The sequence below is a fragment of the Dromaius novaehollandiae genome, chromosome 1 (genome assembly GCF_036370855.1).
Source record: "Dromaius novaehollandiae isolate bDroNov1 chromosome 1, bDroNov1.hap1, whole genome shotgun sequence".
NCBI lineage: Eukaryota > Metazoa > Chordata > Aves > Casuariiformes > Dromaiidae > Dromaius > Dromaius novaehollandiae.
In genome coordinates this window covers 21,859,816-21,884,413 of record NC_088098.1, presented here as the reverse complement: position 1 = coordinate 21,884,413, position 24,598 = coordinate 21,859,816, and the positions used below count along the sequence as shown (strand labels likewise).

Genomic DNA, 24,598 nt, shown 5'->3' with positions numbered 1-24,598 from the left:
TCTGCATCTTGATAAGATGTGACATTTGCAACTGAAAAAATCCTGTTTAATATAATAAAGAATATAGACTCAGAACCTTCCCCCTCTGTGTTCATTGGGCACATTATGTTCCTGATATGTAGAGAACCTACTGTTTACTTGATAGAAGCCACCTGTTCCTAGGTACATGGACAAATTATGGCCCTTAGTATAGAACTACTGAAAATAATTTTAAGTAGAAACTGGTTTGAAATCATGATTTACTAACATACCATAAAATTCTGGTAGTATATCATTCCAGTATAGTGGTATCAAGTTTATATGTAGTATAGTGTATAGGTATAGTGGTATCACTAATACAACACAGCGTTCAAAGAGTTATAATGTCTAAACTAATTTTATTTTATAACTGGACCAGGTATAACATGCTTTCTTTATAAACTACGGGAGGGTATGAAGAATGTCTGGAATTAGCTTGAAGATTAGTGATCAACCTCAGACAACATATGCAATGAAACTTGTTTGCTGTATATAACCCAAAGCACATCTGATCACACAGATGTCTCCTATAACAACACACTGTTCAGCTAATTTAAAATTTGAAAATAACAGGTATATTTCTTATGAGCCTTCATGTAGTACTATGATGCCATTGACAATGCAAAGACTGAGGATGCTTATTTCCTAAAACCAAAAAATATTTTGCAGCTTGTTTTATGAAGTGCATCAGGTGGTAAGCAAAATACAGAACCAAAATATAGAAAAATAACACACATGGAATTCATCTTGGCTCACAGAAGAGCTGAGTCATTCTGCTTTTAGTCTTCTAGAAGTTAGATGCTTAAGGCTGAGAAAGGCTCTGTAAGTTCCTTTCAGTGTCAATGGAGAGAAAAAGGCACTTTCATAAAGTAACACATCTCTTTGTGCAATGGACAGATTAATCTTATCCTATGTGCTAGAAACCTCCTGATTTTTTGGAAAAATATAATGATTTGGAGATCTTATCTGTTCTGGGCAGATATAAGGAGTTTGATAATACAGAGAATTCCTGGGCTGAAATTTCTTCAATCCCAGTTTTGCATATTGTGTCGTAGATTTACCACCAAATTAAAAAGTGGATGTAAGAGTAGCTCCTTTTCCATATATTGTTGCTATTTAATAAATGAAATATAAACATATAACAAAATGAATACAATATGCAATTTTATGCAAATGCTCTTGGGTGCTGTGAGATTACTAGATTCACTTTCCATAGCAGATAAGAACTGGATCCAGGAATCACACTATTATTCAAATAAACTATCCATTTTCCTTACTACACTTTTAAACACTAAATTGGACCATGAAATAATTCTCATAATGAAAAACGGACCTATCAAATACATACAGAAGTAAAAAGAAGCGCAATATGCAAGGCAAGATTTCAGAATTTAGGAACTTCATACAAATATCCCCCAAAAGGAAAGAAAGAAAAAAGAAGAAATATCCTAACTAGCCTTATGTAGATGTGGACTGGAAGACTGCCCATAGAAATGAATTTCTCCAGGCACTCAGTACCTGCAGTTTTGATTGGCAGACTAGATGTTCACTTTTGCAGTAGTGTCTACCTGGTATGGGTGCATCTCACAGCTTCTGACTAATCCAGAATAAAGTTTTTAGTGAAATTCATTTTCTTCTCAAAGAAGGTAGTATTTATGGTAGTTCTGCTGAGTAATGAAATTCACTTTTATATTTATCCTAGAAAGCAACAGGTTGCAAACCACATTATCTTGCTTTGTATACTGTCATGGTCATGTCAAGAATGTACAAACACTTGCCATCAGTGAGGCCTTGCTGTTTCATCAGGATATATTCACTTCATTTGAAAAGCTGTCATATGGACTTTCCTGAGATGAGTATGAAAAATTAACAGTCAGCCCACCAGGTGATTTACCTGTGGTTAGCTTGCTATTAAAGGATAAATGTTGCAAGGAATTTCAATTACGTTCTTTTGGGCTCTAGTTGCCTTTCTGTATGAATTTGAGCTCTTGATACTGTATGATAAGAAACAATGTTATTCTGTCTAGGGTCCAGGAATCATTTGTGTGTCTGTTTGTAGAGGTAACAGGCTAAAAGAAACCCTCAGAGTGATCAGGGCACCTCTATGGAAGTTGGAAGCCACAGGACGGGAACCTGAAGCTATCAAAAAGGTCTGATTTGCATGCATCTGACAGGGAAGTAGAAAGCCTGGCTGCCATGATATCACCTTGCACTAATGCCTTTGGCAATTTTTAGTCACAAAAGTGACTGTGGTTCAACAGCAACACCCAAACATTTGCTGTCTTTGTTAGGAACAGAAACACAAAAGCGTGTGATTTGTTCTCTGAGGGGAGGCCTAATTTACTCGCTTCTGATGCACTATCAAATGTCTCCAGATCACAAGAGAACGAAATAGCTGAGGCTATCAGCACCCCCAGTGTTTATGTGAGGTATGGAATAAGCAAAGCGGTTGGGATGAGAGGGCGAGTGAAAAGCTGCCAGATGTCTGCGACTGTGGCAGGGCTGCCTGTAGGGAACGGCGATCGGAAGATCTCGCGATGGCACGGAAAGAGGAAGGATATGACGCAGAGATAGCAGTATGCTTGTAGGTATATAAGTGAATGCATACATCCAATAAACGCCATTTGTAGCATCCTCATATTGGTGTCAGTGCTCATTGGTCCGGAGGCAGGAGGAGCCTCCGTGCCGTCTCAGACGGACGGGAGATTGCGCATTAAAAGGCGACAAGTGGTGACCCCGACGTGATAGCTGAGACGGCGGACCGCAGGCAGTCGAGAGGATCCGGATCATGGACGCGGTAGTCAAGGTTGTACGTGTGGGTGCCCGGGAATGGGGGCTCTCTATGAGAGCGGATGCAGTTGCGAACTGCGTCGGGCGGCTCCTGAAAGAAGGAGCGATAGTTAGACCAGGGGACATTCTTTCCCCTTCTAACTGGGAGAAATGCACTCGAGCGCTCGCTCAGAGAGCCATGGCCACAAAGAAGGCCGCAGAGCTCAAGACATGGGGAGACGTAATGACCATTTTACAAAGGACTAGAGAGGAGCGTGAGACCTGGCAGGCTGCTCGCGCGGCGCTGCACATGTCCGCGGAAATGGCGACACAGACAGCAGCGAACGCAGAGGAGCGAACGGAGGCGATAGAGGGAGAGGCGATAGTAGGGGATGAAGTGAAAACGGAGAGTGTGGAAACAGACATAAAGGAGGAGGCGGTTAATCAAGAACCAGAGCAGGGAGAGGGGGAGGCAAAAACTCCAGAGGCTTACCCAATAACGCCCTCTTCTCCGCCTCCGCCGCGGTATCTGTGGAAAGAAATGAGGGCGATGGAAGGGGGAGAACTAGGAGAACCAGGAGACCTTTGTGGAGACCGAGATATGAAAAAGCCAGAGGCGGGTAGAGGAAAAGAAAGCAAGGTGAAAGTGGAGGAGGCAGAAGAAAAGGAAAGACCGCTTATAGTGGATGATCCCCGAGACTGGCTACTGGGGGCCATGATTCGGGTGCAGTGGGAGGACGAAAGAAGAGAAGAAGCAGGGGAAAGACCAGAAGCAGGGGAAAAACCGAGGGTGCCGCACCCGGGAAAAGATGGCGCTGGCCGAGAGAGGAGTGGGCGTCGACCAGCATTGCAGAAGGAGGAGACTGAAGACTCAGGTGCAGCAACTAGGGCGGAGTTCCCCCGCCGCAGTCAGAGGCGAAGGAGAAAAAAAAAAAAAAAAAAAAAAAAAAAAAAAAAAAAGAGGAGGAAAGTCACAAGAGATATGGAGCAGATGTTTATGCTGCTTACAGCTCTGGAAGAAGAAACAGCTAAACAAAGAGGGCTATCAGAGGCAATAGCTAAACAAAGAGGGCTATTAGAGGCAATAGCTAAACAAAGAGGGCTATCAGAGGCAATAGCTAAACAAAGAGGGCCATCAGAGACAGCAGGTTCTGCCCAAGCGGGAGGGGGAAAAGAAATTCCCCTAACAGACTGGAAACTGATAGCGACGGAATGTGCCCTGAGTGGCCTCAAGTTTCGTGCGCCAATAGGGGCCTTCCCAGTACGAGTTGCCCCGGGGGGGGGGGCAGTGGAATGGATGCCCCTCGACCCAAAGACGGTACAACAGCTATTGAAAGCAGTGCAAGAACAGGGCCTGCGACACCCGGTGACACAGACATTGCTGGACGCGGCGCACGCGGGAGGCCTAATACCGTGGGATTGTCGCGCCCTCGCGCGACTGGTTTTATCGCCCACGATGGTCCTTATGTGGAAAGAAGCGTGGACCTCGCGCTTGCAGCAGGCGTTGATGGCCGCACAGGCAGACCCGCAGAACCCACTGGGCCAATCCACCCTAGCGCGGTTAAGAGGAAATGATGCAGCCATGGCTACACCCCAGCAGCAGGCAGCGGGCCTGACACCTCGGGAGATACTGGTGGCAACAGAAGCATCTCAAAAGGCCTTTGATGATATTGGGCCACTGGTGCAGCAGGCAGAGCCATGGACGACTGTGAAGCAGAGAGTGGGAGAGCCGTTTGACAAGTTTTGTGACAGGCTACAGGCAGCAGTAGAACTTGCATCTTTACCAGACGCTGCAAAAGGAGCGGTGATGTTGGAATGTATCAAACAACAGGGCAACGAGTTGACAAAAGAAATCCTAAGAACAGCGCCTAAGGGAGCAAGTCTAGGGCAGACGATCAAGTACGTATTAGAACACCGGGACAAGACCACAGCCCTACAGATTGCTGCAGCAGTTATGGCAATGCCGGAGGTTAGAGCTAGAGGAGGTCCAAAAGGAGGCCCATGCTTTGGCTGCGGGCGAATGGGCCATTTGAGAGCACAGTGCACGAATAAGGGAAGTTACGCGCGCCCAACAAGGGGTATGGGGAGCCTTACATGCTGGGCCTGTGGAAAACCAGGACACAGAGCACGAGATTGTCGGCGGTCGGGAAACGAGAAGCGGGGAGGGCAAGTAGGGGGCCACCCATCCCCGGTGAGCCGGCCTCAAGTAGCCCCTGTCAACAACAACACACTGCTGATGGACAGCTCCAGCGACCAAACTCCGAAGGGAAACCCCGCGTGGCCCTGGTCTTAGGGTGTGAGAAGAGACCCCGAGTGAAAGCGCATCTGATAGGCCCACCAGGGGCGGGTCCTCCTAGCATCCCCTTAATAATGATGCTAGATACGGGGGCAGATGTTACATGTGTACCCTCGTGGTTGTGGCCATCGAGTTGGCCAGCAAAAGTGGCAAGCTCGTTAGATGGAGTGGGAGGCAGGGCGGAGGCTATGATTTCTGAAACCGATATCACAATTGTATTGGAGGACCCGGATAGGCCTGCTCAGATCATCCGTGTGCGGCCGTACATAACTGCCATAGGGGAACCATTGTTAGGGCGAGATGCCTTATTGCAAAGCGGCTTTCACCTGACAAATTTAGGGTAAGGGCCACTGCCTACCTCCTCGGGGCTCATTTCGCTGTCCCGTTGACATGGTGCTCCAATGAGCCTGTGTGGGTAGAGCAGTGGCCATTGACAGCGGACAAATTGGCGGCTGCCCGACAAATAGTAAGTAGAGAATTAGAGCAGGGACACCTGGAGGAAAGCCACAGTCCCTGGAACACTCCTATATTTGTGATACACAAAAAGGATAAGTCTAAATTTCGATTACTGCACGACCTACGAGCGGTAAATCAGCAGATGGAAGCGATGGGTGCCCTCCAGCCAGGGTTGCCACTACCATCAGCAATACCAAAGAATTGGCCAGTGGTGGTGATGGATATCCAAGATTGCTTTTTCTCTATACCATTAGCCCCTCAGGACAAAGCTCGATTTGCCTTCACACTGCCCTCAGAGAATCTGCAGGAGCCAGCAGCGCGATATCAATGGACAGTCCTCCCGCAGGGCATGAAAAATTCACCTACGATTTGTCAGGCGGCAGTAGCTAAGGTATTGCAGCCGGTAAGAGCGCAGTTCCCGCGCGCGCTTATCATCCATTACATGGACGACCTCCTAATAGCTGCAGAGACCCAGCAAGAAACCGATCAGGCAGAACAGGCAGTAATTAACTGCCTAAATGAAGCGGGACTGTACGTTCAGAAAGCAAAGACGCAAAGGGGAGAATCTGTCGACTATCTGGGAACCACCATCCTCCCCAGAGCTGTGGTCCCACAGCCGATAAAGCTCAATAGAGAGATACGGACGTTGCATGATGTACAGCAATTGGTTGGAGCTCTCCAATGGCTGCGAGGGCTGATAGGTATTCCCAAGGAGTGGATGGAGCCACTGCTCGAGTTGCTCAAGGGCCACAAACCATGGGAACCGAGGCAGATGACACCGAACGCGTTAGAAGCCCTCCGAAAAATAGAAGATCTCATGGCAAAGGGCGGAGTAACGAGATACGACCCGGCCAGACCAATCAATCTGTACGTGGCAGTTACAAGAACAGGAGCCATAGGCGTTCTAGGACAAGGGACACCGGAGCGTCCAGAAGTCGTATGGTGGATAGTGTCGAACCAAATAAGTACGGCATACGTCACAATCGTAACAGCGTTGGCACAGATGATACAGAAGGGACGAACCGCCACCGTTCGGCACTTCGCGAAGGAGCCTGAGTCCATTTACCTGCCGGTAAAAAGGAATCAATGGGACAGCGTGGTCCAGAAACAAGATAGTATAGCAATAGCTTTAGAAGGATTCCCAGGAACAATCAGATTATCGCCTGTGCTGGAGATGTATACACACCTCACCGTCCTTCGGCCCCATCTGAAAGCCCGAGTGCTACAGCGACCTGCACCAGGGCGCACAGTGTTCACCGACGCGTCATCGGTGACCAGGGCAGCGGTTGTTGTGTGGCAAGATCAAAAGGCCCAATGGCACCGAGTGAAGATCAGCGAGCCGGACAGTAGCGTACAGCATCTAGAGGCCCGAGCTGTGGCGCAGGCATTGCAAATGTGGCCAGAAGAGCATTTGAATGTAGTGACAGACTCCATGTTCGTCTTTAAATTGTTACACAACATGTCGTATCCCGGATGGGCCGGATCGCCCATTGCGCTAATGCTAGAAGAAGCCCTACAACAACGGCGGGCCACTGCCTCTGTTATTCATGTTCGGAGTCATGAGGCAATCCAAGGAGTGTACCAAGAAGGCAACAATAAAGCCGATCAAGCGGCCAAAGGTGTGTGGACAGTCGCAGAAGCAAGGCAGGTGCACGACCTTCTCCATGTTGGTGCAAAAGCACTGGCAAAAAGCTGCAACATCCCCCTCACCACGGCTCGTGAAGTGGTTGCGGCTTGCCCGTATTGCCAAAAAACCCCCTGTGGGGCGCCGGCATCAACCCCAGGGGGCTGAAAGGAAACCAAATATGGCAAACGGACTTCACAATGTGCCAGCGACTTCGACCACGGCCCTGGCTGGCTGTCACAGTGGACACACACAGCGGTATCATCGTTGCGACCCAACATAAACGAGTCACAGCGCGGGCGGCACAGTTGCATTGGCACACGGCAATGGCCTGGCTGGGTGCCCCAGAAACTATTAAAACAGACAACGGCACGTGTTTCACAGCGCAAAGCACGAAAGAATGGGCCGTACGATGGGGAATTAAGCTAGTGCACGGTATTGCCTATAATAGCACAGGTCAGGCCATCGTCGAGCGAGCAAACCGCACTTTAAAGCAAAGGATCGAGATTCTTGGGGAGGGGGAAGGATATACACAAAGGATCCCCGCGCACAAACAATCAGAAATAATTATGCGGGCCTTATTCAGTCTGAACCAGTTCACCAGGGGGGAGGAGAACAAGACGCCAGCGGAAAAGCATTGGGCGGTCCGAGCGATGCACGAGGGACCAGACGTAAAGGTCCGAATCCCGGAAAAAGGGGAATGGAAAGAGGGGTGGCAGCTGGTAACCCAAGGACGAGGGTATGCAGCGGTCAGGCAGGGAGAAGTGGTAAGATGGGTCCCTGCAAAGTGGGTGCGCCCAGACCTCAGGGGAAGGACAAGACAGGAAGCAGAGAGTCAGATGAATTAATGAATGTCTGAGCTTTATTGCAGGGGAGGACCACCCTGAATGGCCGATGATCCCTCCTAGCAGCAAAGACAGCAGACAGGAGAAGAAGAACAGATGAGAAAAGGCGCGTGAAACCACAAGAAGAACGCGTAACCAGAAAACCCGAGAAGATGGCAGGGGGAGCGACCCAAGTAGCTCTCCTCGTAGCGATGCTGGGACTGGGACTCCAAGGGGTGAAAGGCGAACCAACGTTAGCGAAATGGGGTAGTAACAATCTATGGCTCACCTGGGCAAACCGGACAGGAAATAAGCGATTTTGCCTGATGCTGGCGGGTGCAGGGCAGCCTTTTAAGACATGCTTAATAGGGGTCCCATTGAATTTGACCGTAGACCTACCAAAGCTGAGAGAGCATTGCACAAACACAAGCAATATTAGTAACTGCTTGAACACGCTGAATGCATCATTGCCCTGGGACCCGCAAGAGCTTGACCTTCTGGGTTTGGTAGCACCAATTAACTACACCGGTGCAGCATGCGTGCACTTTGGGAATAATCAACAAGGGATAAATGTCTATAGAAACCTTAACTGGACCGGGTGGACCAATGTGTCCTCAAGCACACCGGGGTTTGATTATACCGCAAAATCATACTGTAACGGCTCTTTGGGGGCGGAAACAAAAGGAGGAGGGCCGACCCATTGGGTAAATGAGACGGCTAGGGCCCTCCCTGATGGAATGTTCCTGATATGTGGGGACCGGGCGTGGCCCGGGATCCCAAGACGTGCTGTAGGGGGGCCTTGTTACTTAGGCAGCTTAACTATCTTTGCGCCCAATCTAACGGCTGTGATAACCATGGCAAATCAAACAAGTCGAAGGTGCCGCAGTCTGACGAGCTTGGGCCCCGAGTGTGATGATAAGGTTGAGATCTGGGGAGCGGCATCTCGAATCGGAGCATCAGTCATCCCGCAGATTGGTACAGCGCATGCCTTGGCATCCTTGGGAAAGCTAGCTTGTTGGGCGGTGAAGCAGAGCAACGTAACAACCAAAGTACTGTATGAAATGGCACAAGATATGGATAGCTTACGACATGCTGTCCTGCAGAATAGAGCAGCCATAGACTTTCTGCTGTTAGCCCAGGGTCATGGGTATAAAGATGTGGAAGGCATGTGCTGCTTTAATCTGACGGAGCACAGCCGGTCAATACACAGTGAGTTAGAATGGCTAAAGGAGCACACGCAAAAAATTACCGTAATGACTAACCCGCTAGATAGTTGGTTTGGTAATTGGCTTGGGCTAGGACCATGGGCCAGGCAGTTACTAATAGAAGGGTTGCGCCTGCTGCTGATGCTCGTGCTAGGCATATTAGCATGTAAACTAGTGTTTAGATGCTTGGTAAGACAACTGCTAGAAAAGGGGTGGTCCTGCCCACACCCACATTATGAACGCTTAACCAGCGACACGGCAATTTAAAGCAAATAGCATAGCCAAAGCATGGGGAGGGGGAGATGTAGGGAACGGCGATCGGAAGATCTCGCGATGGCACGGAAAGAGGAAGGATATGACGCAGAGATAGCAGTATGCTTGTAGGTATATAAGTGAATGCATACGTCCAATAAACACCATTTGTAGCATCCTCATATTGGTGTCAGTGCTCATTGGCCCGGAGGCAGGAGGAGCCTCCGTGCCGTCTCAGACGGACGGGAGATTGCGCATTAAAAGGCGACAGCTGCCTCAACACTGCGTTTTAATGCAACAGGCCCTCTTGTGAGGGAGGTTCAGCTGTGAGGCTATTTCCATGACTTTCACAGATTTTTAACTTCGCACCATTTTTACAACTGAATGGGGGCTCCTAAACTTCCAGATAAATCAAAACACTGTAAAGAAAATGACACCAGAGGATTTGTCTAAAGAAATGGGGTCTAAAATAACAGGTGCGTTAGAATCATAAGGGATGAAAATAGAAACAAAACCAAGCATTCAAAAGTAAAAAATACTAGAGTAAGTGAAATAAACCCACTGGATTATATTTGTATGTTGAGCTCTAGGCAAAAGCAAGATTAACTTTATTGAGGTCAATAAATAAACCTCCCCTTCAGAAACAAATTACTTAATTTAGCTCTATGGTGAGACTGAACCATCTGCAATGCCCACCCATTGCTAGAGAGTGATTCTATAAATAACTGCCATGGTTACGCTAAAACAGAAGAGGATTAAAGCTCATGTTTAGCTCTCTTGCAGAGACAAAATATGAGGGTTTTACTGCATGTGAGCAGTGTAGGATGTCGCTTAATGCTAGGTGAATGATGGCCATAACAAAAGCCTTCCCAGGGCATGGAGTGACCCACATATCTGTCCATGGGGAGCTAGTATTTCCAGACTAGAAATTAAAGAGAAAACCTTCCCCTAACATTATTTTAGGAGTATAAGTGCAATTGCACACCAAATCATTGGATAGCTTTAAATCTAGGTAGCCAAAACACTTTTGGGATGCACAGAGTAACTGTCTTTAAAGACTTTTCAGGTCCTTTCATTTTTCCTTCAATACATATTTTGGTTATATAGGTTGCCTATCAAATGACAATGAAGGACATACTGTGAATAAGTTCTGTTTCAAATACACTAACCACATGAGAGGCAACTTTACTTTTTTCATCAGTTTAGCTTACTTTAAATGTGTGCAATAGTGGGTTAGGTTCTGATTCTTTCGTAATGATTTTCTCAACCTTTACTTAAAATCTTTGTTGTGAATGGCAAAGAGAAAAAGGCAGAATGCCGTATTTTATACTGAGTTGAGATCAATGAAGATTAGAGAGAGAGAGAAAGACAGAGAAAAGACTATCAGAGACCAAATGGATCAGACTGTTAAACACACACTGCTATTTTTCATTGCCCATATACCTCACTGAAAGGAATTATGAACTGCTGAAAAGAGGAGGTTTTTAATACCATTTTTGGGAACAATATTAAAGAAAATTTTAGAGAAATTCTTTTTGGGAGAAAATTAGCCACCAACTTTAGTAGCTGTGAGTAAAAGGAATGGAAATGGGAAGAAGTCTTAGTAATTTATTTTTGGGACATGTCTCTAGTTACACATTTTAATCCATCCATTTTTATCAAAATGCCTGTAACACTAGTCATTATTTATGTGACTAGACACACTAAGTTGGAAGAATAGCTGGGACAGATCCCCTGAAGTAGCAGCTGGCTATGAGGACTAAGGGAATTTCTATTTTCATGAATACACAAGGTGTAATTTACTATAGAGCCCTTCTCCTGAGCCAGCAGCTACTTCCCTGGTAGATATGGGAAACAGGGTATAAGGTAAGTTTCTCCCTATGTTTCTTATAGGATCACCCATTTCATGTATCTGATAAGGTTTCTGTATTACCTGTATTATCAGTATTCTGTATTCTTTACTAAGAAAAAGGCTGGTTAGCTTTTGACATCTCTCTCTCTCTCGCTCCACTCCCATCCCCCACCCGGTCTTTCCTGTACGAGCAGCCCTTTTTCAGAGAATAGGTGAGGTTGGAAGGGACATCTGGAGACCATCTATTTATACACATACCTAATGGGGGGAGTTCAGAAGATGGAACCAGACTCCCCCCCACCAGTGACCACCTCTTTCTTGTATGAGCAGACCTTTTCTCATGGTCTTGTACTTACTATTAGCAGAGCTGTGGACACACACAGCAGGTAGAAGAACAGAGGGACAGGTACCAGAATGTAACTGGGGCAGGGGGGAGGGTCCAGCAGAGAGGAATTGAAGGGACTTGAAGGGAGAAAAGAGTTATTAAAAGAGTGGATATCAAATGGCAGAGGAGTAGAAGCTGAAGAGTGGGGAAGGAGTATATGTTTCATTCCTGTCCTCCACATAGCGGAGGAGCTGGACATACAAAAGGAATGGTGATAGCAAGAAGTGGGTCAGGTGTTGAGATAGACGATGGGCTGAGAGAAGTGGCCCAAAACAAGTCTCAGCAGCCTCTATGTGGCCAACATACATGGTTATTTGTCTTCTGACAGATTTGTCACATCAAGGGGTGATTATCTCTTAAATGTTTCTCTTAAATATTTCCCTTAGGCATGTGATGAGGTGGCAGAGACTATCTAGGAAAAAGGGATTGTGGTACTTTCTAAAACACACTGGAAAAGTTCTGAACAATGTCTCTAATATACTCTACTAGGTTACACAAAATCACAGAATCACAGAATAGCTGGGTTTGGAAGGGACCTCTGAAGATCATCTGGTCCAATTCCCTCTGTCCAGTCAGGTTTTGAATATCTCCAAGGTGGAGACTCCACAGCCTCTCTGGGCAACCTGTTCCAGTGTTCAGCCACCCTCACAGTAAAGAAATGTTTTCTTGTGTTCAACGGGAAATTCCTGTGTTTCTGTTTGTTCCCATTGCATCTCATCCTGTCACAGGGGATCACTTCTGTGGTCTGGCCACATCTTTTTTACACACTCGCATCAGATGTTAATAAACATTGATAAGGTCCCCCTTGAGCCTCATCTTCTCCAGGCTAAACAGTACCAGCTCTCTCAGTTTCTGCTTGTATGAGAGATGCTCAAATCCCTTAATCCTCTTTGTGGCCCTTTGATGGACTTGCTGCAGTAAATCCATGTCTTTCTGGTACTGGGGAACCCAGAATTGGGCACAGTACTTCAGGAGTGGCCTCATCAGTGCTGAATAGAGGGGTAGGATCACCTCCCTCGACCTGTGGGCAACACTCTTCCTAATGCAGCCCGGGATAACTTTGGCCGCCTTTGCCACGAGAGTGTACTGCTGGCCAAGTTCAACTGGTTGTCCACCAGGACCCCAAGGTCCTTCTCTGCAAAGCTGAATGGGTCAGCTCATGGCGAGTTTTCTCCCAAGTCATTTTCTTAGCATGACAATGTTTTTCAGAGATATAATTTCATTTCTGATATTTCTATAGGTATAAAAGACCCTACAAGAAGAAGTTACTCTGACTTCAAACTATCTCAGCCTGTATGTGTTGCCTCCACTGCCTGAACTGGTGCAAGCTATTGGCAGTATCAGCTGAGTCTACTCTGGAAGGGGTTTCTTGGAGATCTGCAACAGCAGATCTTCAAAAGCCACAGTCAGACATGAGTTTTAAGGTTTTGCTGACTGAAACACTTGAAGACATTTCTCATCAGCTACTCACTATGATCTACTAGCTGAAAGCTAGTGCCCTGTGGAATAGTTAGAGTAAATGCAGAGAAACAGCATTTGCTCATTTTTATCATTGTATTATATTTCCTTAGCTCTGAATATATGTGCTTAGCTGCATTTTTATTTACAAATATGCCATTTTTATTGTGAATAAAATCCAAGAATCTCAAGGTAAAGAAATAGACTTTGCACATACTCCAGAATGTGGAAAGCTAGGTAGATTCACTGATGGTTTAAGCTGAGATCACTGGCTTTACACTGAGGCAGATGAAGAGTCAACATTTTCCTGAATCTGCTGGGTAACTTGTGGCAAAAAAGAAATCTGCACAGGGAAGATGGAAAGAGAAATAAGCAGGTGTGTTTGGGCAGAGAAGTCGTAGTAATAGCCATTTCCTAATTGCACCTGTGCCTATATCAAAATATTGACAAAGACATAAGAGATGAGACCTCACATGTCTGGTGAGGTACAAATTTCTCAGGAGCATGTTTGTCCATCCTGTTTTCTCCTGTGAGTTCAGAGGAAAAGCCTTTTTAACTAAGCTTGTAATGAAATAAATGTAAGATTAGACAAAACTAAATATGCAAGATGGCTGTTGTTATAAGCATTATATTTTTTTTCTAGTGCTTTTCTTTAGAAATTAAACACAAGACAGAGAAGCTTTCTAAGGGAAGGAGGAAATGCAGGTGTAGGAAAACTTCTCTACATAGCATTAACTAGGTGGTGTCCATAGTTTAGATTAAAAAGTGTGGAGTTTCTTCCTCCTATGTCTAAACCAGTAAATAAAAGGAGCAGGGAATGTTTTCTGTCCCTGAAGGAAAGGAATATGGCACAGAGCGCATCCAAGGACTAGACTCTCTTCCTTGCAAAACAGGGTGGCCTTACCTCCCCTCCTTGCTAGGACTGTCCTATGCAGTGTTTGGGAAAGTGCTAGCTAGCACAGGCCAAAACTGTTCCTAGGAGCATTCTAGTAATTACATGGTTTGGGCAGTCATATGTCACTGCTTGTTTCTCTGCCCTTACCCTCTTTGCTTTACTAATACAGGAAGAGCCTCAAAGACCAAAAAGAGCTAGACACATAGTGAACTCTGTAATTTACTGATTGACTGGCACTGTCTATCCTGTTAAGTGGGAATCATTTTCATAGCAAAATGTGTATAGAAATTTTTTTTCTTTTGCCTTTACAGGAGGATTTAAAGAGATGTAAGGAGAAAATTGCCCCAGATCACACTTGGAAAAAGGTATGAAAAAACAAAGAAAAGCCAGTGTAATAAAAGCAGAGAAGACCTCAGGCCTTCACTTCTCTCTTAAATATTTACACATTCCTCTCCACACCCATTTCTGACAATACATTCTATCAATTTTTCATTTTCTTCCATGTTTCCAGCTCTTTTTCTCTCACTCCTCTTTCTCCCATTGTCATCATTAAAATGTTTTCATTTCTTTTTCAGTCCCCTTACTATAATGATTCTTCTTGCCTGTTGCCCTCTGGCTCTTCAGCCTACAGTTTCTCCCTCTGTTAAAGAATATTTCTGTCAGTTACATCTTATGAGTAATTGACAGAATATACTTCTATCCAAGAATAACAATTTGGCAGTATAGGGGATCAGGAATTCATTTTTTTCAAAATTGTTACCATGACACACTGAGATATGTTATCAGACAGGCTGAAGGCAGTACTTTCAAACAGCTTTAAAATAAGAGGAAAAACTGATGGAAGTGTAAATGACACAAGAAAATACAATAGAATGTCTATGTACATGCTTATTTTAAAAGTTTCAGCTCAATGCCTCTCAATTTTTACCATTCAGTTATCTGACTAAAATGAGGTTTCCAGCAGGCTCCTTATCCCCAGATCCTATTGAAACAGCTTATTAGTTTTGCTGTTAACTTGGTCTTCCTTCAAAGGGCTATCACTGAAGAATTGATTTTATCCCAGATATTTTCTGTTATAGGTATTAAAAACTTAAATATAAATTTCAGCTGACTCCCAAAACTTGCACCCAAAGAAAGTGACTACTTGAGTACATGCACACCTCCTAAGATTTTTTTTTCAGACTTGGGCAAGGAATTCAGTCCCTCACAGACTAATATTCCCAAACTCTTAGTATTGCAGAACATGAGCAACTTTTGGAAGGTATTGAAAAGTGTTATTGAGGGTTACTATTACATGCTTCTTTATACAAACAGTAAATAAGATCCCACTGGAAATTATCTGAGTGATACTATATAAATTCATAAAAAACACATTGCTTGGGAGGAGGCTGGAGGAGTTAACCTAAATTATTTTAGTCTTTTGATTTTCAGCACGTCTCTGTGAATGTTTGATTTTGCACAAGCAGAAGGAGCAGACAACTGGGGAAGTAGAAAGGGGGGAGAAGAGTTTCAGGGAAGAGGTAAAATGAACCTCATCCTTAGTTAATATCTTTGACCCATTTACCCAGACTTTAGCCTAAAGGCACAAACCAGTATAAACCCTAGTACACCCACTTACAGTTGAGCCCAAGTGGTGCCCAAGTGTACCTTGGTTAACCACATATTCTTACCCTCTTCAAGTAGTCATGTCTTCAAAGCAAATCATAAAATATATGTGAACAAGCCAGCAATCTGTTCCCAAGGACCTCATTTAGCTTTTGAAAAATCTACTGCCAGACCGTACAGAACCTAGGAATAAAACAGCATAGTTTTGAGACTGTTGTAATAATCAGCTTTCATTGCTCCAACGGAATATTTTTCAAGAAATATTAAAAGGATATCTATGGAAGATTAGTTAATTACACTGAAAAGGTTGTAAGGTTAAGGGGTCAAGATACCCTATAGCAGGATTATCTAAAGATATTCTAGATATCTCTGTCTGGAGATATCCTATTCTAGCAATAGTCAACATCACGAGAATATATGTGCAATGTTAGAAGTGGGAGAAACAGCTGAAATTCAGGGAGGTATAAAGAGACAGTGGAGAACAGGGCATGAACAGGGGTAAGAGAACCTTTGACTGTAATGCATTAAAAGATCAGAAGAGGTGGATGATTTTTATCAGTTTATTTTAAAAATTCAGAAGTCAAGTCTGTACAACACTGAAGGTGCTAGAAAAAGCCTGCATAAGTTTGCCTTACCCCTACAGGTATCAAATACAAATTTGGTGGCTTCAGAGGTTTTAAATCTGCTTACCCCTGACTGAATTCGGCCCTGCTAATTTAGACTAAAGGCCACACAGATAATGTGTTTGATTTCTAATGCAACTGATTTAATTAGTATATTTAGATTGCTAGCATACAATTTTCAGAGCTTACACCACCTGTGAATGCATAGCTGGGTGAAAAAGGTACTATTATGAATGCATTTCAGATGAATTGCCACTGTTTGTAAAATCTCAGTATCATAGTACATTTTATCTGGAAGGGATCTTTGAAGCTCGTCTCATCTAGCCATCTGCTCAGAGCAGGTCCAGTTAGATTACAACACTCAGGACCTTTCCAGTCAGGTTTTGAATAACTCCAAGATGGAGTAGCCACAACCTTTCTGGGCAACCTACAGCCAGGGTCTGACCGTATTTGTGATGCAGAATTTTTCCTTTAAATCTAATTGGTATTTCCCTCTCTTGCAATTTGTGTCCTTTGCTTCCTGTATTATCACTGTACCTTTCAGAGGAATGTAGCTCTGTCTTCTCTATATCCTCCAATGAAATATTTGTAGACAGCACTAAGATCTTCTTTCAGCCTTCTCAGTTTAAGACTGAACAAACCTCATTCTCTCAGTCTCTTCTCTTTACATCCTGTTCTCCATCTCCCAGTCACCTTGGTGGCCCTTTGCTGGACTTGCTTCTGTAGATCAGTGCACTTCTTGTATGGGGGACCCCAAAACTGGATACAGTTCTCCAGATGTGGTTTGGACAAGTATCAAATAGAGGGGAATAACTACTTTCCTCAACTTACTTCACTGTGAAATGGACAATGCTGCTGACTTACGTTCAGCTTGGTGTCCACCAACAGTGTGGTGGAAAAGTGCAGTCACTTCTCTACTCAGTTGATGACCAGTCTGCGCTGTTACATTACATTCCATCCCAGATCCAAGACACTTCACGTATCTTTGCTGAAACTGAAATCCTGCTCAGTCACATTCTCTGATATAGAAAGAGAAATAATAAACGTGGTTCTTTAATACAGTGGGTTGATTACTCATTTAGGAGACAGAAGTCTTGCTTCTAGTCCTGAGTTCAGGGAAAGCTTTAATATAAAAAAGGTATAAGGGCTAGGTGGAAAATCTTCACTTTTCTCTGCTAAGGGAATACTGTAATTGAAAGACTGTAGAGCTGTATTATCTGTCTATCTCAATGAAACATGGGACAGAGCAGGAAAGAGGGAAAGTTTCATTCTGAAAGACTTTATAACTTAAAGATGAGGGCTGTGCTATGCAACAACCTGACTGAAAGCTGTGCAGGAGGAGGAGGCGGAAATTGAACCTGAATCTACTGTTACCACGCTGAAATCTACAGCCACCAAGCTACATGACAAAAATGAAATTCCTCATCCTGTAATATTTTGAAAGAAAGAGCTGGTATACTCTCTTATTTTGAGAAGAAGTTTCAAGGCTGTACATCCCTACTTAAGGTAGGCATATTTCTGTAATCAAGATTAATGTGTTTAATCCTGAAGCCTTAGACCACTCCTCCCTCCACCACTGCTGATGTGCTAGCTGCTAGCTTAGAGTCCTTTGCTTCAGCATGACAATTTTTGTGGTGTAAAGTTTTATCTTACTCTCCTTTTCTATGTATAAGGCAGCTCTTTTAGGTGTAACTCAGATCTGCGGGCTCCACTGGGCAGTCAGAGTCAAGATCCATGTCTGGACCTTTAGGACCTTAACTGTAATTTGGGTTAAGGTGCAACAGCCAATGGAGAGAAAGGTCTAGAAGGTGATTCATCCCATAAACTTTCTGAATCACCCTTTGGAGGTGACTATTTCTCTCCATTGGCTGTTGAAGGATGGTCCTGACCGTTCAGGAAGATATCTAAACTCAGCTGGGATGATTCTGAGTCCTCCTGTTAAGAGTTTCCTGTACAGATACAGCCCTACTCTCCCACCCCTAAACAATGGATCATGTAGTTGCGTTTAGTTGTGTTTAATGACTGGAATAGCTCATGGTGAGTGAGATAGCCCTCAGGAAGAATGCAGGCCATCTGGGAATTTTGTGATCCAAACTATTGTACCTGAAAAAATAAATATTGTGAGTTGGATAAGGTGGGACTTCTTGATTTTCACATGCTTATACTAGTTGATGTTGTATAAAAAATTTCCTAGCTGATGGAGAATAAGCAAAGCATTGTGCCTGGAAGGCATTACAAAAAAATGTGTGTGGTAACATTAATGAGGTTGCCGGGATTTTAGAAAAAAATGATGAACCCTTGAATGTGCCAGAAATATTTAGCAACATTACAAAAATCCTCTGTGGTAACTCATTAGCTGAATTTATATCAATGCAGTCTGCTTGCCTAAAATGCATGTCAGTGAAGAACACTGAAAATAACACTGTTTATTCAGTGAACAAATCTATTCAAAATAGCATTTAAAGGAGAATTGTTTGTTATAAAAAATAGAACACGGAAATGCACTAAGTGAAAGGTATTCAAATTGCAGTGCTGGAGAGCTAGGGACTGTTATTTGGCCCCAAGGGCAAGCATCATAGTGCTGCTTGAACGCATGCAACTAAACAGTTGTCCCCTTTCCATCCATAGTTAAGGTGGTCTTATCCATACTTTCCCTTGAAAACAGTCCCTGGCCCATGTTCGCTCTGTACACTGTAACTGAAATGGAACAAAACTGTTCCCAGGAGCATAGAACAGTTAAATGGGTATGAATTATCATGAACAGATGAGTTTCCTTTAATGTATCTGGACTCCTCGATGGGTTATTCAAAGATCCATTCCTTGACCCAGCTAGGTCTGAGTCTTGACCAAATCTTTAGTCCTGTTAATACAAAGGGCATGTGTCACCTTAATTCGGGGGGCACCAGATAATGTTTTTCTTTTTTTTCATGAAAAGATAGTTGTGTCTTGTTTAGGACTGTTAAGTGGTAACCAGTTTCTGATCAGTATTTTTGCAGTGATAATCAGTAAAGCTTTTTACTGCTGTTTTAAGTGGATCAATAGTCCTTCCCTCTCCAGCAGTTTGCTTGTGTCCCCTCAGCTAGAACAGGACCATTTGATTCAGCACAGCTGAAAAGATAGTAATTTCTGGAATTGGAGAGGGAAAGGCAGCACAGAACAAGAGAGGGAAAATTCTCTCAGTAACAGTCAGGCCTCTGAGACATTCAGCTGAATGTCAGATCAACTGTTTGTGTGGTTGAATTTTAATCTCTGGTGTGGGAGCAGTCAAAAGGAAAAGGAGCTTTTAATTCTTTTTTTTTTTTCAAATCACTTAACAGTTTAGCTTAGTAGACAAAATTAATAGTTCAGTTTTGACTTATGGAGAGAATTCCTGCTGAAGATTTAACTGATATAGAGACCAATTTTGATTCCATGTTGGTAAAACTCTCACTGGGAAAAAGACTGGGGTTGGAATTCTTTCTGGATCACACCATGGAAAACAGAAAGTTTTCCATTCATACCAGCTACACTAAAATTCTCCACAGAACCTTTACATTTTTATTGTCAGAAACTGTTTATATATCTTTTTTAGAATAACTTATCTGTGGTCAAAGTTTACTCATCCTTCCTGGCAGAAGATTCTATACAACGTAAGTGGAACTTTAAGACTCAAGGGCTGTGGTTTTGTATCACTAAAACACCAATAAAAACTTCATTCTTGAATAAAAGTGTTCTTGCTTCCCAGAAAATTGGGACAGACATGAGTGTTGCATTAATTGAGGGTAGAGGTCTGACAGTTAGAATTTCTTCACTGTACAGTGTTGATATACTGAATGCATCCCAGTTTCTGCTAACATTTGAATAAGCAATAAAATTGTGCAAAAGTAGTTCAGAGAGGAATAATTTTACTTTACACACAGCACCTGCCCAATCAGACCTTGTTACCAATGGTAGAACATTTTCAGGGTCTTGAAAGAGAATATGAACATGTTGTCACTGTGGACTAGACTTTTACCTGAAATTCTCCTTATGTCATACTGCAAGGTTTTAAAGCCATTTTTCTCTCAGTTTAGAGAAACAAGTGTATGAGAGGCTGATGGTCTTTTCTCAGCCAGAACTGTGGTCTGCTGCTGCCTGTCAGTTCTGGGATTCTACATGACTGCTATATTACTCATCTCTATGGCCAGCAAGATCAGTGCTGATACTCTTTTTTTCCTGCTTTTACCTCAGTGCCTTTTCTGCATGCTCCTTGTGTATGGAACATCCTCCCACTTTATGTTTACTCAGCTGCCTCTTTCTGTTACTATACTAAAGAAGATACTATCAACATTTTCTTGTCAAAATAGCTAGGACATTATACCTGAAGAAAAGTTCCTGCAGGGTCCACAATGTCTAGTTTATAGAGCATCTATCTAGCTTACAGATCATCACAACTGAAATGTGAGTGGAGGAACCTGATGAGCATCTGAGCTTTACTTTCCCTCCAGTATGCTTCAAATGAGTGATGGCAAGCAGACAGAGTCTCATCTGAGGCATCCGAATCTGCCAACATGCATGTAACAAAGCTGCACGACATGGCTTTATACCACACTCCAGTGCTCTATTGCAATCACTACTACTTACTGTGAGTGTTCTCCTAAACTCCATTGCACTGGTGGGACGTGTGGTGCTCATGATTATATGTTTGTACTGTGATGGCAAGCTAGACGTGTTAGCAATTCCAAGGCATTCTGGTTGAGGACGGAATTGGAGGAGACAACAGAGGGTCAGTATCTTGCCTATTCTTTTTTCCTTGGGAGGAGTATATGCAGGACCAGCATTGAGGAAAGGATATTTTCAGTGATCACACCTATGTGGATATTGCTGACTGGAGAGGACTACTGGGTTATTATAGAGCACTACTGGGTTAATGTAGACAGACTGAAGGACAGCTACACTGAGGCCAAAAAAGAGGAACTACTAAAAGTAGGGAAAAAACCCTTCTGCCTCAAGCTTAAGCTATTACAAAGGCCCATGGCCAAGAAGCCTTCCTGTGTACGATCAGAGCTCTGAGAAAGACTGACTAACTCAGCTGGAGAAGAAGTCAGCTGTCCTTCAGCTTCTGATCAAAGAATGCCCCCCAAAAAGACAGCAATGCAGCATTTGTCATATTTGCATTGCTCCCGTTACAAATGATCTCCAACAAGCTGGTCCATACTGTCAGCCTTGTTAAGGCCATTAACAGCATTATTGCCCAAAGCAGGTACCTGCTTGTGTCCAGAGGCAGCCTGCCCCAGGAGAGTCAATAAGTGGCAGCTGTTGGGGGCAATCCATATCCATGAGCGAACAATTGTATGCAAGCATGTTGCCAACCCTTCTTTTAGTTCACCCACCCATTCCATCCCACAGCTGACACCTACTATAGAACAAAAATGCTTCTGCATCTAGAAGTGGGTGGGCATGTCCTTCTGGTCACGACAAACTCCTACAGACCTGAGATACAGCACTGTAGTGCTGGCAAGTCTACGCTGATAATAGTTTGCTGATTTCCATAGTAACATAGGGACCTAGCTATGCCCATAAATGACTGAAGCGTAAATTTCCGTTTAGTGCTCCTTAGAGCATTGTTCTTATTGTAACCTTAAGAGGGACCACTTCAGATGTGCTCATCCCAGGGCCACACAAATCACTACAGACAACTAATGCAAACCAACGTTAGCCACACTGGCTATGTGTAAAAGGTCTGTATGTTTCAAGGGTGGGATTGGTTATGTCCATACCATATACCAGGACAAGTGCCCCCAGTCTATCCCCCAGGAGCTTGCAATATCCCTGGTAAGATCACTTTAGCATTTGCGCCATGTCTGGCTTGTCTGCTTCTGCCACACCCCATGGCTTTACAGAGCAGTTCCACTGAAGAGTTTGCATCCAACTCTGCAGCTTAGCATCTACACTGATCTCTGTGCCATTGTAACAAGCTGTGACTGGTGATATTGAAAGTATTATATGACAAAAGTGCATTTTTGTTTAGAGAAGAAAAACATTCTATTTCAAGAAAAAGTTGTTTGAAAAAATAATTGTTTGTTCTTAACAGATGGCAGAAGAGAGGGAGCTAAAAATTAATTCCAACCTTTTCTATTAAAATATATCATGACACGAGAAACCCTTCTGGTCCACTGAGTATAAGATAGCCACCATTTACACATATCTACGTGCACTTGTTTCTAAAAATCCTGAAGGCTAGAAATTCTGTAATAGAATTAAATAAAATGGCTAAAGGAAGGAGGGGGAGAAGAAGACCCCCCCAATCTATACAAACCAAATAAGAATGTGTAATGGTCTTTTCAGGATGATTACATGAAGCATGAGAGCATCATCCATTATTCTGAAAGGCACATCTGAAATAAAAACAACAACCTTATTATGTTATGAACAAATCCTGGGAGGTCCTGAGTGATAGATGACCATTGAACATCAGTACTTGGTCAGGATAAAGTCTACATTAATGATGTAGAGTAGTTAGTTAGAAGTACCTTATCTGGAGTTCTTTTTAAATAAACACTGGCAAATAAAAACATTAACCTGTCTAGAAGAACTAAGGAAAGACATATCCTGGTGCAAGTGGAAGAAGGAAGTGAGTGGCTGGTGAAACATATTTGGGTTAACTGCTAAATTCTGGTTAGTCTTCAACCATGTGTAATTTAGACAGCAGAGGTAATAATTTGTTCTTTTTATTTATTTATTTTTAAATCAGTATCTGGATTAATTTATCAGAGATACACAAAGAATTTTTACAGTGCAAATTCATTTTAATTTGCAGTGAAATTCAGAACCTGTCATAATACCAGTAGTTGGATGTTGGCACAAAGAAAGCTGAAATAAATTATCCATAACTATTAGCACAGAAGTGCAAAATTTCACAGGAGGGATTAAACTGCAGTGACTCATTCAATCTATCTTCCTGTTTACAGAGGTTTCAATAATCTAGTAAGGGAGGAAAAAATACCATGTGGCTGAGATCAGGTAAAGAGACGTTTTGAATAAGTTAATTTTAACAGCAGTGTCTGAGTAATATGATGTCTGAAATACTGTTGAAAGGTGTTAACAGGTTCTGTGAAGTGGGTCTTTCACTTAATATGGAATAACAGGCTTGCTTACAGATGATGGATGTGATAGGTCAATGGAAGGAGCAATCAAGCCTGTCCACAGAGTAGCTGAAAACACCACTCAAGGCAATGGTGTCATGAAAAGACCTGATCAGGAGATAGGACACAACAGTGCTGAATATCCATGTGCAACTGAGACAGCAGACCTGGTACAATCCAGCAGAAAATAAAAGTGTTTCAAAAATAAGCAGAGAATTAAAGTTTCTGGGGCAGAGAACAGACAGAAGATTCAGATATGGCACTTGAAAGCAAAGAAATTGCCTGTTTCTTACATGAAGAAAACATCTCCATGTACGTTTCTCGTAAACAAACAGGACTGCAGCAAAAAATACCTAGCTCTCATCATTCATTTCTCCCTTTATCACAGCTAATCTTACAAGTCTCTGATCATTAACTAATCGCTTGGATTAATGAGGTAAAAATATATGCAGGAACAAAATGCTTAGATGACAAGAAAGAAGACATGGTTTAGAGTTGTGAAAGGGCCTTAAACAAGTGTCTGTACCTGTTGATCATAGTTAGAGGTCCTTTCTCAAATTAGCTAATATACCTCTGTGAAGGTGCAAAGTTTTTAGGAGGAATTTGAGAGAACGTCAAGATTTTTACTGGAAGATGGGTAAGTGAAACTGAAGAGTGAAGTTGGAAGAGAATAGGAATGGGTAATGGTTATAGCACAATGAAACTGCTAGTAGGTATTTGTAATTTGTCGTGCAGCTTGAAGAGCATTCTCCCTGGAGCTGTGAAATCGTTCATAGTTACACTGCAATATATGTATGAGGTGACAAGAAAAATTCAATTTGTCCAAGACTTGATTCTTGGCTGTGATCAATGCTCTATGAACATATGCCTATTTTTTTAATTAAGATAATTAGTTTGAAGGGTATTTTGTACAAGCAACATATATTGGCGCAATCCTTTTAAAGAAAATGTGTAACTTAAAATTAATTGAATGTCTCTGTTGCATTCTCAGCATTCAGCCATTGTTTTGGATGTTTCCTACTGGTTGTGATAATCTCAAATGATCAACTTACTGAATAACAGCAGGATAGCCATCTCTGTGTAAACTCTTTCAAGTCCACTTGCTAATAGCCATTATTTGTAGGTCTTGAAGTCAAGTGGAGTTGAGATACAAATCTTCCCATTTCCAAGGGATGGTTTTGCTACAAATAAGAACAAACGGAGGAGGAAATTAACTGAAGAATGAATTATAGG

General features: G+C 43.2%; 1 long non-coding RNA gene across 1 annotated transcript in view; it reads left to right on the top strand.

The window, feature by feature from the left end:
- LOC112990945 (uncharacterized) overlaps positions 1–24,598 on the top strand; it is a 77,076-nt gene that overhangs the window by 20,791 nt on the left and 31,687 nt on the right. Inside the window, exon 2 of the long non-coding RNA XR_010389054.1 lies at positions 14,346–14,399. This is a non-coding gene — a long non-coding RNA (uncharacterized LOC112990945). The remainder of the gene's footprint in view (positions 1–14,345; positions 14,400–24,598) is intronic.